The 15,333-nt window shown below is 42.1% G+C and overlaps 1 protein-coding gene across 1 annotated transcript in view; it reads left to right on the top strand.

The window, feature by feature from the left end:
• Nucleotides 1–5,047: 5,047 nt before the first annotated feature.
• Micu1 (mitochondrial calcium uptake 1) overlaps nt 5,048–15,333 on the top strand; it is a 163,538-nt gene continuing 153,252 nt past the window's right edge. Inside the window, exon 1 of the mRNA XM_076557206.1 lies at nt 5,048–5,187. The gene's annotated coding sequence lies outside the window, so the exon portion shown is untranslated. The remainder of the gene's footprint in view (nt 5,188–15,333) is intronic.

Below are 15,333 nucleotides of genomic sequence, written 5' to 3'. Positions count from 1 at the left end.
TTTTTTTTTTTAGACAGGGTCTCACTATGTAGTCCTAGCTTATCTGGAACTCTCCAGACTAGGCTGGTGTTGAACTCACAGCAATCTGCTTGATTCTGCCTCCCCAAATGCTAAAGGCCAGGCACCACTACACCCAGTTCCAAACAAGTCTTTGTTTGTTTGTTTGTTTGTTTGTTTGTTTGTTTGCGATACTGTTTCTCTTTGTAGCTTTGGCGCCTTTCCTGGAACTCACTCTGTAGCCAAGACTGGCCTCGAACTCACAGAGATCCACCTGCCTCTGCCTCTGTGTTGGGATTAAAGGCATGCGCCACTAACCGCCCGGCTCCAAACAATTCTTAATTATTTGAATTTAAAGATAAGTAGCTTTTGTAATTTAAAATGTTTAAAAATTATGAGAAGACAAAGGTTTTTTTTTTCTTTTTTTAAAAAAAAGATTTATTTATTTTATGTATGAGTACTCTATCTAGAATGCATCAGATCCCACTAAAGATGATTGTGAGCCACCATGTGGCTGCTGGGAATTGAACTAAGGACCTCTGGAAGAGCAGCCAGTGCTCTTAACGTCTGAGCCCCGAGAAGATAAAATTTTAAAACAGAAGAAAACAAACAGTAGTAATTATTTTATAGAGAAAAATAGGTTCTTATGAGAAGGTTGGAAATCTAATCACAAGGGGTACAGCGTTATCACGAGGGTGCAGCATACAGACCATCTTTGCTCTCTGGTTTACCCTTGATTCCAGGGGTACCAGGCTCAACTGCTGAATTTCCTAGCACTAAATGAAAATGAGGATGTTTACAGGCCAGCATTAACCTTGAGTGGAAAGGAGGACATGACCATTTCTATGTATGGTTGAGAAGGATTTTACTGTAGATATGAGGAAGTACAGCCAGAGGCCTATGGAAGGGTTCAGACTGAACCAAGTCATTGGGGTGTGCGCAAAGAGGAAGAGAAGAGAGAGAGAAGAGAGGAGAGTGAGCATGCAGCCTACCCTTAAGAGTAGTTAGAAAACCTTTTTTAAGAATAAACATTTAGGGCCGGGCGTTGGTGGCGCACGCCTTTAATCCCAGCACTCGGGAGGCAGAGCCAGGCGGATCTCTGTGAGTTCGAGGCCAGCCTGGGCTACCAAGTGAGCTCCAGGAAAGGCGCAAAGCTACACAGAGAAACCCTGTCTCGAAAAACCAAAAAAAAAAAAAAAAAAAAAAAAAAAAAAAAAAAAAAAAAAAGAATAAACATTTAAATGCTTGATGAAAAAAATCTAAGTACAGGGAACATCTGACTATCGTTTACTCAAATTTATCAATTTTGAACATTTCACTGTATTGGCTTTATCACTTTCTGTCTAGTTATTTTATATGGTGATAATTTTACATATGTCCCCCCCCCCCAATAAAGGTTATCTGAGGATCGGAGGAAAAAGCCAGCCACTATGTTAGACATAGAAATCAGGCAGTGGTAGCACACGCCTTTTATCCTATCACTTGGGAGGCAGAGATCCATCTGGGTCTCTGTGAGTTCAAGGCCACGCTGGGAACAGAGCCAGGTGTGTTAGCACACTCCTTAAATTCCAACACTAGTTAACCATAAATGTCTGGAGGTCTGTACAGATAGATAGGAAGTGACAGAGCTGGACAGGAAGAGGAAGTGATGTAGCTGGGCAGAGAGAGGAAATGAGTTAGCAGAACAGAAAGGAATATAGGTGTGGGTATACAGGAAGTAGGTCTCTTGGAAAGCTGAGGGTTAGTAAGATGAGGTTGGCTTTGGCTTGTCCTATTTCTCTGATCTTTCAGAATTTACCCCAATATCTGGCTCCAGGTTTTTATTAATAAGACCATTTAGCAATTTGTCTTACAATTTTATTTCTTCTAACCCTTTTGAGAATACGTAGCATACATTATGCTCTTTACTTCCCTGCATGTCATGTTAAATTACTAAGACAAATATTCCTTTACATAACCACACAATTTTCAAATATCAATATTCCAAGTTCTTCAATTGTTCCAATAAATCTTTTATAAGATGTTCTCTTTTGGTACAAGTTTCAACTTAGGGTCCTGTCCTAACTTTAGTGGCCAAGTCTCCTTAGTCCTTTTTCATACATAAAACTAGGTCCTTCTGACTTTTTGTCTTCTTTTCACAAAAAAATCTAGCTTCTCATAAACTTTTTGCCTACCCCTTCTAGTATCCATTGATGATGTTTGCTCAATCTTTACCATGGTAACTGCAAACTGGTGGGGTTTTTTTCCCCCAATCTGCCCTCTTTGGATTCATCAGCAGTAACTGTATGTTAAGGGAGCAGCTGTTATCTTTCATCCATTTGTGCGTCTCCTGCTCTTTATTACTAAAGACTCTTGTTTTATCCCGTGGGTTATGTATGGCCCATTATTACTCTTTAATACCCCAATTATCCCACAATTGGCCACTTTGAAACTCTTCAGGCTTTTGGCATGTGCCTTTTGATTTCCTGGGCACAGTACAAGATGTTACTTTCTAGTACAAGATGTTCTAGATAGATCATCTTGCACCTTTCTCCCCTCACCCTGAATTCAGCCACTTCTCCATGAAGTCCTGCTTCCTTGTTGTGAAAAAAAAAAATGTATTTAGAAATCAAAATAGGAGAAGTGATTTTTTTTTTAATTTTGAAGAGGAATGCATTTAAAATTTTTATTTGTATTTGATTTAGCTGGTCTTCCTTGCTCCCTTTGTGATAAAAAGGAAGGGAAATATAAAGTTTTAAAAAATATTTTCTTATTTATTTGAATATAATTATTTCCATACTTACTGGGAAATCACACACACACACACACACACACACACACACACACACACACACACTACAACAGCAACCAGGAATTTACATTTCTAGATGACACTGGGCTATAAGAGTTCCTCAAAAAGAATGGGTTGGGATGTAGCTCCATGCTAGAACTGAGTGCTAGGATGTAGAACTCTTCCTAGAATGCACCAGGTTTGATGTGCAGTCCCCAGCACTACAAGAGAAAGGAAAGCTTTGGAAGTCTGCATAGATTTTAAAAGCCTATAATTTATAAAACCCTGAAGATGAAGATAACTAAAGATGGGCATCTCTTTTGAATTCATTTGAACGAAATTGAATGAAAGCTTTGTGAAATTGCACTTTATTCACTCAGATGCCTGTTGCAGGAGACATTGTACTTTTCACAGTCGTGTAATAAGCTGAGTCTGCTGTGGTAACACCTGGAATTGTTACTTTTATGTATGTGATAAAAATAGATAACTAGGAAATGCTCGAAAGTATGTCAATTTATATGTTAGCCAAATGAAATAAAACATTCTCTCTCTTGATAATACAGAACTCTCAACAGAATGTACTTTTGATATGCTGAAGTCAAAATAGAGATATTTTATGCTATGGCATAGAAGAAAAAACAGAATCCATTTCTTTTCCCATACAACATTTGCATGGAAATCATGTGGGAGTTCAAACATTCAGATTTCTGAGCAGCATTCTAATCTAATACCTTATGATCCAAGAATCTGTGTTATTTTAACCTGAGCCAGGCATAGTGGTGTATGCCTATAATCCCTGCACTTTGGAGGCAGAGGCAGGAGGATTACCATGAGTTTGAGAACAGCATGGGCACCCTGGCCCATATGGAAAGAGCTTGCCTCAAAAAAAAAAACAACAACAAAAAAAAAAAAAAAACCAAAACAAAATTGTTCCCAGATAAGTGTGAGGCATTTTATCACCAGAGTAGCTTGGAGGTGGGGGGGGGGGGGGTGGAGGCTGGGTGGAAGTCAATTTCTTTTAACATTTATTTATGTATTATTATGCATATGAGTATTATGTGGCTGGGTGGTTGTGGTGGCAGATATGCTGTGGTGTGCATGAGGATGGAGATTAGAGAACAGCTTGCTGTGTGTGTAGCTGAGGATAGTCTTAAACTCCTGATCCTTCTCCTCCATCTCTCCAGGGGTTCTAGTCACACACCACCATGCCCAACTTAATCATTGCCTTTCTTGATCTTCATAGATTTTTGTTGGTTTGATTTTTGAGACAGACTGGCCTCAAACTTACTATGTAACTAAGTATGACTTTGAACTCCTGAACTTCTCTCTCGGATGCTGAAATTACAGTTGTACCACATCTGGCTAAATTTTTTAAATCAACACATATAGTGATAATTTTTTCTCTCTTCCATGTTCAAATAAAGAGTTAATTTAGCTACAGCTAAGGTCCCATGAGCCTCCAAAGTGTTCTATGGCATTTAGGATGCAACTTGAAATTTACAATTTTCAGAGCTAACAGTCCTGCTTCTCAAGGGCAATGTATACTAAACACCTATTAATATTTAGGGAAGACTTTTACTTCCTCCTCATCTCCCTCTCTCTTTTCATTCAGTTCTTCATATTGTACGTATGTATGTGCCACAGCATAAATCTGAAGGTGAGGGGCCAACTTGAATCAGTCAGTCTTCTCCTTCCACTCAGGCTTGGCAGCAAGAGCCCTTACCTGCCGAGTCCCTCTTTTTCATAGTTTGAAACAGGCTCTTTTTAAGTAACCCAAGTAACCCACACTGGCCTCTTAAGTTCTTAGTGCTGGGAGACATGTTGGGAAGTGTCTGGGAGGCGTGAAAGTGGAGAATTGGAGGTGGGTAGGATTAAGATACATTGTATACATGTATGGAATTGTCAAAGAATAAATAAAAAGATGTTTTAAAAAAAAAACAACAGTGTGAGCCTCCTGGCTGGTGGGAAGAATCTCATTAGCACTTTCTCACTTACCACAGAGCGGAGTTTAAATAGAAAGAGCCACAGAAGAGATGCATTTTGACAGCAGAGAAACAAAATTGGCAAAGGAATGCACGAGGGATTCTGCAAACCGCCGGCTTTCCCGCCTAAACAGTAAGGGGGCGGGGCCGACCTATGGGCGGGGCCGGAAGACAGGGAGGGCCCAGGCGGGGCCCGAAGAGTGGGCGGGCCCTAAGGAAGGGCGGGGTTGCCTCTCCGCCCCTCCCCATTTTTTTTTTTTCTTTGTTGGTTCCCTCCCTGCTGCGGTTCGCCAAGATCCCGACAGGCCCAGCGGCTAAGGGGAGTCACGTGAGAGTGGGTGGCAGACGCAGGGCTGGGCTCCGCGGCGGCCGCGTCTCTATGGTCGGCGGAGGTGGGCGGCTTTCCTGGAGTTGCTGCTGAAGCTGGAGCTCGGGCGGGTGAGTGTCAGGACTCCGGTCGCTGCGCCGAGGCAGCGGTTGAGGGGAGGGGAAGCGGGTAGGATTTTAGGGACGAGCCTTTCGTCCGGCTCTGAGATCCGGCCACTTCTCCGGTCCGCCGGGACAGCTGTCTTGGTGATGCTGTCGGTGATAGGCTGAGGATCGGTCCTCCGCTTCCTTCACTCTTTACCCCTGTCCGGGGAGAACTTGGGGTGCCCGGCTGCCAGCCTCAGCGTGCATCCTCTCCCCCGGCGACCAGGACACAGAGGTGGTCCTGACTGGTTCTCCTGGAATTCGTGGATGTGGTGGGAAGTGCATGGAGGACTTTACAGCTGCGATAGAAAGATGGTAGATGTTTCGTGGGCTAGAGAGAAGAGGGAAATCGTTGGCTCCTTACCTGCAGACTTCTCGGACTGTTCCGTGTTCGTTCTCACCGGCGACTTTGCGTCCTCAGTCTCCCTCTTTCTCTGTCTCTGTCCGGTCCTATTCGGGGCTACCCTGATGTTTCAGGAATGAGTCAGGTATTACTGATGGTACGTGAATGTTGGAAGAGGAGTTTAAGACGGACTGTGTTTTATAATAAGTTGTCACTTTCATAAATCTTAGGGTTTACCTTTTATTTTTTTTTCTCTCTCCTCTTTTTCTTGCTGGCTTTTTCAGGTGCTTGAAGTAAGTGCAAATATTTCTACATGTAAATAGACTAAACATTCCATAACTAAGAATGTCATTTTCTTCCCGCGACGCTTCCAGAAGACCTTCCCCCGTTTGTTTTTAAATAGATATTTCAATTCCACTTTGGGGGTGGCTTCTTTGATAGACCTCTGTTTACGTTAAAGCAGCCGGTAGGGTCAGGTGTGGAAGGAGTTTGTTCATGAGATAAAACAAGTTCAGAGTTGACAGCTGCTGGGAAATTTAGGTCTCACTGATTGTGACCATCTTGAAACAAACAAAAAAGTTGGCCAGGCCACCGTGACCATCCTGATTGCTTTCTGATGTGGACAACGTGATGCTCGTGTCGATTATTTACTGATCCTAAAGAGTTTAGAATGCCGCTTCTCTGGGAAGGTATTCTGGCCTCCAGCTACTTTGTTTGGTTTGGTTTAGTTTTGTTTCTGTTCTCTTTTCTGACACAGGATTTTTTGTTTGTTTGTTTTTTGCTCATCTGGCTTTAAAGTGTGCATCCTTCTGCCTCAGCCTACTCACTGGTGGGTGGGATTACAGGCCCGCCCCACCTTGCAGGTCCGTCCCCACTTCTCATAAATCTCTTGGTTTTTTTTTTGTTTTTTGTTTTTTTTTTTTTTTGGTTTTTCGAGACAGGGTTTCTCGGTGTAGCTTTGCGCCTTTCCTGGAACTCGCTTGGGAGACCAGGCTGGCCTCGAACTCACAGAGATCCGCCTGGCTCTGCCTCCCAAGTGCTGGGATTAAAGGCATGCACCACCACCGCCCGGCTTGGTTATCTGTTCCACTTAAAGACATCACCCTGGCTACCTACATGCCAAGAAACTGTCATCAACACCTAAGTGTCCTTAGAGAGGGTCATAAAATTCGAAATAAAATTAGCAAAAAGTGAAGGTTTAGGAATGGCCTGTGTGCCCAGGGAGAGTGATAGCCAGTAAAAGCAGGTGAATCACTGCCTTCAAGGTTGTTTTCCTAGAGTCTCACAGCGTAGTTACTGTATTCAGTAAAGTGATTTATTTGTTGAGACAGTGTTTCACTGTGTTGTCCAAGCTGGCCCTGAAGTCCTGGGCACACACTGTCTCAGCCTCCGTAATAGTTGAAACAGCAGGCATGCGTCCCTGTGTTCAGCTTCATTCATTACCCTTTTTAGGCTTTTATATTCTCAAAAAGACATCCAAAGACTTGCTTTCTTATACTTAAGGGAAAAAAACCCTAATAATGTATAATTTCTCCCATAATTGAATATGACATGAAATAATTATAACCTATATTTAACTGAACAACTACTTCAGACTTTTTTTTATCATTTATTAGACTAAAGTAATTAAGAAGCACCACTCTCCTCCCCCACAGTTGGACTAATGCTTAATGGCAGTCTTCTGCCTCAGCCTCCAGAGTGCTGGGATTGCATGCGTATACCATCAGGCTGGCCAATAAAGCCTTTCTTAAATGTAATTTTTTTTAACTTTGAAACTTTGAAGTTAGTTTTAGCTCTTGAACAGTTTTTACAATGTTGAAAGCACATGTTAAATATTATCCATTTTCCCCTCAAAGAGTTATTTGGTATTCCTCCTTTTATATAAAAATCCCTTTTTTAAAGGTTTACCTCAGCATTCCCCCTAACTAAGAATAGAAATAGCTGCTGCTGCTTCTTCTCCTCCTCCTCCTTTTTTTTTGTTTTGTTTTTGTTTTTGTTTTTTTGTTTTTGGAGACAGGGTTTATCTGTGTAGTTTTGAGTTTCGTGCCTGTCCTGGATCTCACTCTGTAGACCAGGCTGGCCACTCGGCAGAAATAGCTTCTTTTAGTGTCAAAAAAGAGGCAATTCTTTTCAGATGTTTTGTCTACTTTAGTAAATCAAGAGAAAAAAAGTTAATGCTTTAAAAATATGAAATGTTGCCGGGCGGTGGTAGCGCACGCCTTTAATCCCAGCACTCGGGGGAGGCAGAGCCAGGCGGATCTCTATGAGTTCGAGGCCAGCCTGGGCTACCAAATGAGTTCCAGGAAAAGGCGCAAAGCTACACAGAGACACCCTGTCTCGAAAAACAAAACAAAACAAAACAAAAATATGAAATGTTACTATCTGGGCATGTTTGAGAAGCCAGGACATTATCTTTTATGTTTGTTTCTTATTATAAAAACAGTGTATTCTGTTAAAAAAATAGAAACATTACAAAAAATGTAACATTGGGCGGAGTGTGGTTTTGCCGGCCTTTAATCTGAGCCCTCCAGAGGCAGAGGCAGGCAGGTCTCTTTTGAGTTCAACACCATCTTTATCCACATTGTGAGTTCCGTGTCTCAAAAAAAGAAAAAGAAAAGAAAAAAGTTCACACACACACAAAGTCATAGTTATAATTAACCCGTTCTCCTGCCTGCAGGGAATCATTTCCCTTTTGGGGGATGTAATTGGGAATACTAATAGAAAAATAATTGAAACCTGGCCTCACACTCCTTCGAAAAGCTTAGCAGCAGGTCTACCCCCTTCACCCCAGTGTGGAAACCCCGTAGAGACCCTCTTGTCCCCACACATCTAGCCCTTTTCTGTATCGGCATCATTGGTCAGCAAAGCCAGCTTGTCCCAGAGGCTCTCCCTGCAGCCAGGGTGATAAGAATGCTTTTTGTGGCCAGGCTTGTGTTTCTCTCTTACCATGGAGTAGGGCAAGGGAAAACATGGTCTCAAACCACACAAATGAATGGTGAGGAGTTAAGTTTCTAGAGGAAAGAGACTGAGGTACTGTGACCTGCTGCAGGGAGGAGGGTTGTATGAAGGTGGAAGCAATAGATATTCACAAGTGTGTGTATTTTAACTGAAGAGGTCTGGTTTTCCCTTGCAATATAAATTACTTGTGTTTGCCATATTTGCCTTTTAAAACATCTATTATTAACTTACAGAATTTGAAATTGGTGCCCCTCCTTTGCATATATGTGTTTTGTTGTTACTCGTATGGCGTCTTTGCTCTGGAGTATTTGTTTGTTTGGCTTTTTTAGATTTATTTTTATTTTTATTTTATGTGTATGGGTATTTTGCCTACATGTATATCTGTGCACCATGTATGTGCCTAGTGCCTACAGAGGCCAGAAGAGGGCATCAGATCTCCTGGAACTGGACTTACAAGTAGTTGTAAGCCACCATGTGGGTGCTGGGTACTGAACCCAGATCCTTTATAAAAGCAACAAGTGCTCTTAACTAGTGAGCCATCTTTCCAGCCCCAATTATTTGGGTTTTATAACCTATAATATATTGTAAAATTGGCCAGTTTGTCAAAATTTCTTTTATCTTAGCACATACTCTATTGCTGAGGTACAACTTATGTGTCAAACTCGATCATTATTGGTACTTTTTGTATTATAGGTTAACTTGACTAAGTAACTACAGCTTATGAATAGAGAATAAAAATGTTTTAAATGCTTGGAAATCGGTGATCAATAAGATTAAATTCTAGGTTCTCTTCGTTATTTTGCTTAAAACTCTCTTGGTGTAGAGACTGCTTTATGTATGGAAAATAAACACTATAACTCACTATTGGCTGTCAAGTGGATATTAACTTTAAGACTAGTTAACATTAGTGTCTTGTTTTCTGTCTTTGTTGTAATGATTCACTATATTTTAAGAGGGACTATAATTAAAACAGTCTGCTGTTTACTGTCTTGTTTCAATGGAAAGATGTCAGCAGCTGAGTAGAGCGGCTGCTAGCTGCTGGATGAGCTGCTGATACTAGGGGCAGGGTTCTGATGAGGCCTGTTCCTCCCCCTCCATCACCTCTTGATGGTGAGTGGATAATCCCTCTGAACCTGAGTCTGTCCTATTGCACGTGGGAGTGGTCATGTCTTTCTCTTGTGTGGACAAAGTTAGTACATAGCAGGTACATGGGATGTGCAAAGTTCTAATCACATGTAATTTTAATAATAGCAGAAATAATGTCTTAAGTGATTTTATTTTTCTAATTTGCCTCAAAGGGAGGGAGAGAAGGAGGGAGGGAGGGAGGAAGGGAGGGAGGGAGGGAGGGAGGGAGGGAATGTTTAAAATATACAGATGGTTAAGCAATGAATTAATTAGATTGCCCTTCAAATTGTCTTGATTTTAAGGTGCTTGAGTTCATCTTACATACATGTCAGTAAAATGGGAGACTTTGCTAAACTATACTTATTAAGAAAGTGCTCAGGTGTTTGAAGAATACCTAATCCAAAAGTGATCGCTGGTGGGCCAGTTTAAAGAGGGCTTTGAATTTTTTTTAATTTGTATTTATTTATGTGTGTGTATGTTTGTCAGCATGCCTACCCATACACCTGTGAAGAAGAAGTGATGCTTTCAGAACAAGATATGCTAGATATTTGCAGGTAGAAGGGAAAACAGCATAAAATGTAATTTTAAAAAATAAAAGACAACAATGGAATTGGAGAACTGTGAGAAGTGATTAACTTTAAATACAATTAGTGATCTGTAATTGGGAAGTTAAATATTGCCACATATAGAGGTGTGTTAACTCAGTTTTATTTCTTGAGCTAAAACTAGCAAGTTCAAAGTGAGTTTTACTATTTGAAATCTCACTGGCTGCTTCCAGAGGTCCTGAGTTCATTTCCCATAGAAGAAACCGTAGTTCAAAACTACACAGAGGCTCATAACTGTCTGTAGCTCTTATTTCCAGGGGATCCAGCATCTTCTAACTTCCCTGGGTACCAGGCATGTACAACAGACAGACATGCAAGAAAGACACCCATACTCATACCAATAAAAATATTTTCTTAGTAAAATAAAACTTTTTTTTTTTTTTTTTAAAGACAAGGCCTCTGTAGCCTTGACTGGCCTCAAACTCCAAGCAATCCCTGTCTCAGCCTCCTAAGTGCTAAGATTACAAGTGTGGTCCCAAATGTGGGGATGAAATGGAGTCTTTAGGTTATTTGAAGCCTAGTGATATATTTGAAGCCCAGTGATTAGGAACAGTGGATTGATGAAATGGCTCACCAGGTAAAAGCACTCCCTGTGCAGGATGCTGATGTCCTGAGTTCCATCCCACGGTGGAATCCTGAGAGTGCAACACACACACATACACACATACACACATTCACACATTCACACACTCTCTCTCTCTCTCTCTCTCTCTCTCTCTCTCTCTCTCTCTCATACACACTCACACTCTTTCACACACGTGTACACACTCACACTGAAACAAAATCTTAAGAAAAATAGTGCAGCACCTCTTGGATGAAAGGAGCGCACTGCTGCCATTTACTGAAGTGTGCACTCTGATGCCCTCAAGTGAAGTTGGAGAGCCAGCCCTGTAGCTACTGAGGAATAAGTAGGAGAACGATGCCAGGCACTTAGTGCACAGTGCCCTCCCAGCAGTGCTCATTAAATGCTGGCATCAAACACTTTGGGCTGCCAGTTGTCCTGTTAGAAGAAAGGACTGTAGAAAGTGGGACGTTTGTGATCTTAACTGAGACTCAGATTTCGTGTAGAACCGTCAAGGGCTATGAATAAAGTGCTGTGGCTCTCTCTGCCTTGGAGTCTGTGGGCGTCTGCTGGAAACAGGACTTCTAAAAGGTGACGATCTGGATGGCTACTGGGAAAGGATCTTTTGCTAACTATAAGCAGTGTCTCTGGAGCCAAAGAAAGCACACAGCTGTTCTTAAAACTGAAGATATTCATGCCCAAGATGAAACAGAATTCTGCTTGGGCAAGAAGTATGCTCATGTCTATAAAATAGAAAACCACAGAGCGACTCCTGGTGGAAAATGGGTCAAAACCAGAATGATCTGGAGAGCGATAACCAGGCCCATGGAAACAGTGGCTCATACATTAGAATATATTAAGAGCATATTACTAATTTGAATTTGTGATAATTGCCTTACAGTTATAAAGGACAATATTATAAAGATATCTTGGGGCGAAGTGTTGACTGTAACTTCCTTTGAAAAGTTCGGAATAAAATAGCAACTGTACAGCTGGAGGTGTAATTCCAGCAATGAGAATGGAGGCGGGAAGCTCAGAAGTTAACGTTACCCATAGTAAATGCGAGGCGAGGCTAGCATGTCTTGAAATCAAAACAGCGAAAGCTCATCGTGATAGAGAAATAGGTGAGGCGAACAAGAAGACATGTTCAGTCTAGGCGATGCGTTCGATGCTGTTCATAAGAGCATTCCTTGATCTACTGTCTAGCAGTTTTGTCAACGCTGCTTGTTTCTTTCCAATTAATCGCATGGGCTTTGTGGAGTGTGCATTCTTATGTGTACCCAGCATTTGAAGAAGGAATTCAGATGTCTCCTCTGGCATGGCTCCCATCGCTGTTAGCCTAGAGGTTTTCATTTCTTGGTGGCAAACTGCCTTTGCACCCACTGGGCCATCTCGATGGCCCTTACTCTGTTATGTAAAGGATACAACTTGGGATCCGGCAAGGTGGAGAGGCTGCTAAGGGTGCGGGGCTCCCATGCTGTCTTAGCGTTTGTCATTTTCTCAGTACCCCTCAGGAGTTCAGCAGCCCAGCTGCTGGGCAGTCCTGGCTTTGGGGGTTTCACAGAGGCCTGGCTGAATAAATAACTGGTGGGGATCCTTCAGCACATTTCCTCTCCCTGGGGACAGGAAGTAGGGCTGAAGTGCCAACCTTCTGTCACCTAGCTCCCCTCCTGAGGCTTTCCAGGAGCACCCCTCCCCTCCCCCCATAGTAATCTTCGTGTTTATATATTTGTCATAGAAAAACACACTCTGAGGACCCAAAGGTTTTAGGGAGCCATGAGCCAGGAGTCAGCAAGGAGACCAAATAATCATTGTTCATAGCAAGGATAGGTAATAGATGCTTTTTAAAAATCCAATCTACTTTGCATTCTGGTTGAATTATCTGGATTAAAAGATAATATCTATTTATGCTTATATATTTATGTAATATTTCATTGAAAATTACTTTGCGTAAAATACAGATCTTTAATTATCACCGTCAGCAGGTTTTTCCTCTTTTTATTTTGTTTGTTTGCTTATTTGCCTGAGACAGAGTCTTGATATGTAACCTAGACTGGGGCTGGAATTCACTGTAGCCAAGGCTCATCTCATTGTCTCCATCCTCTTGCCCTAGCCTTCTGAGCACTGGGTTGCCAGGGTGCATACCAGGCCTGGTGGGCCGCATTATCTTAGGTTGCTCTCCAAACAAACATTTATTTATAAAATTTGCTTCATGTTACACATTGTGCTCGGGAGTGTGTGTGTATGTGTGTGTGTGTGTGTGTGTATGTGTGTGTGTGTGTGTGTGTGTGTGTGTAGACCAGAGGAAGGCACATGTATCCTGCTGGACCACACTCGGTGCTGTGCCCCGAGACAGGATACACTGCTGAGCCTCGGGCCAGGCTGGCAGTCAGCAAGCCTTTGTGCACCTCCTGCCTTAGTTTCCCCTCTGTGTCTTTGAGTTTGGGGGGAGGTTGTTACAGGCACACGCATTAGCAGCCATGCCCAGCTTTTTATGTGAGTGATGGGGATTCGAACTCAGGTCCTCATGCTTCTTTAGGAAGCAGCACTCTTACCCGCTGCACCATCTCCGTAGCCCTCCTCCTGGCCATTTGTGGTAATCCATTATCCATATTTTCCTTTGTAAGCACATGATTGCCATCAGTAATGAAACATGGTCCTGGCTTACTGAAAAATTGTTGTCCATTAAGAGGTCAAGATGGTTAAGCCTGCTATCTAGAACTAATTAATTATGTAGAGTAAGATATTTATGGGCCTCTGCTTATCAAAGCAAAACAGAATGAAGCAAAGCACAGGGCAGCAGCTCATACTTTTCCATGTTCTGTTTTCCATTGTCTTATTGGAGTTCAGTTAAGTCCCAAACTTCATTGAGCACCCTTTAAATGGGCAGGAGAAATGCTTGTTGAGAAGGGTATGGTGTGGCCAGGAGTGCCACGTGGCTGGAGCTCTTGGTCCCAGTGACGGAGGAGGCAGAAGTGGATCATCTGAGCACAAGATTTTAAGACCAGTTTTTGTAACATAGCAAGTCTTCCCCCACACCACCTTTTTTTTTTTTTTTTTTTTTTTTTAAGAAAAAGTACCTGGGTAACTAGAAGTTAGATTATTTGTCAACCTGGCATGTTCAGTTTTAGAGAGAGACCATAAATACAGGCAAATTGTTACAAGGGAGTATGTATAACGATGTGAATACTAGGGGAAAGACACTGGAATGGTTATTTATACAGGAAAGAACTTCATTTGGCAGACAGATATACCTGATATACGTGTGTGACTGTCTATAAACACATTATCCTTACAAATTGGCCTGTACTACAAATAATTCTTTGCTGCTGAATGTGACTGTCAGCGATGTGTCATTGACTCATATTTACTCCGACATGAAATTGTTACTACGTTTTCTGTGTGGATACCCTTTTCACCTTCTGGAAATGGAGCCTCGCACAAATGGCCGCTGAGAACATATTCAGAGGAGCCCTTGAGAAGCAGAGCCGTCAGCACACGAAAGGCGGCATCCTCAGTACTGATCCCTTCCTTCTGCCCTCTTGTGCCATGTCCACACCAGAGACCGAGTCCAAGCTCTTATCTCGGAGGAAGCTCATACAGTGTTCTGACTCTGTTCCATGATGCATGTAGCACACATCACTGCTGAGCAGTGTTCTCTAGTTTTCCTTTACTAAAACTCACTCTTCCAGGGTCAGGCTCCTATGTTCTGAAGTTTAGTCACCCACCCAGTGCTGTTGACATGTTAAATAAAGCTTTATTCACAAGACACATTGTATCCTACAATGAATGAATGTGCTGATAAATCACAAATGAGGATATAGCTGTAGGCTTACGTGAGCCATTTAACTGTTTTATCCTAATTAGCTCTACCTAATCACTTTTGTGCGGTTAGATGTCATTGAAGTGCATGTGTGCATGTGTGTGCGTGTGCTTGTGTGCACACATATGAGTGTGTGTGTGTGCTTTGAAACTGTTATTTTGTAACCCTCAAACTCACACAGATCCTCCTGCCTCTGCTGCTCTAGTGCTGGAATTAAAGGCAGGTGCCACCATGCCTGGCTAAAGCATCTTTATCTTACATGTATCATGTGCAGTCATTTGTTGACACGACTGCCCGCCTTTCATCAGACTTAAGAAGAAACACAGACAGGTTTATCTCTGTCTTCAAGTTTTCACTGCCTTTTAGTGGTTCCTGTGGGCATGGAAGTTACATTATGTCTCAAGCCGGCTCAGTGGATAAAAGCACTTGCCATGTAAGCCTAATGACCTGGGTTCGATCCTTGGAACCCATGTAAAGGTGGAAGGAAAAAACCAGCTCCACAAAGCTGTCCTCTGACTTCCATGCACACATATAGACATGATATTGTACATATAATGAACAGTTATATTTTTCAAATTTAAGTGCATTTGTGTGCTACTTTAATAAATCTGTCCTTTGTTGCAGAGGTATTAACCATGAACTTAGGATGAAAGAGAGGTAGTCTTCTTTACATACACACACATACACATACACATAC

The sequence above is a fragment of the Peromyscus maniculatus genome, chromosome 21 (assembly GCF_049852395.1).
Source record: "Peromyscus maniculatus bairdii isolate BWxNUB_F1_BW_parent chromosome 21, HU_Pman_BW_mat_3.1, whole genome shotgun sequence".
In the NCBI taxonomy this organism is placed as follows: Eukaryota; Metazoa; Chordata; class Mammalia; order Rodentia; family Cricetidae; genus Peromyscus; species Peromyscus maniculatus.
This window is presented reverse-complemented; position numbering and strand designations above follow the sequence as displayed.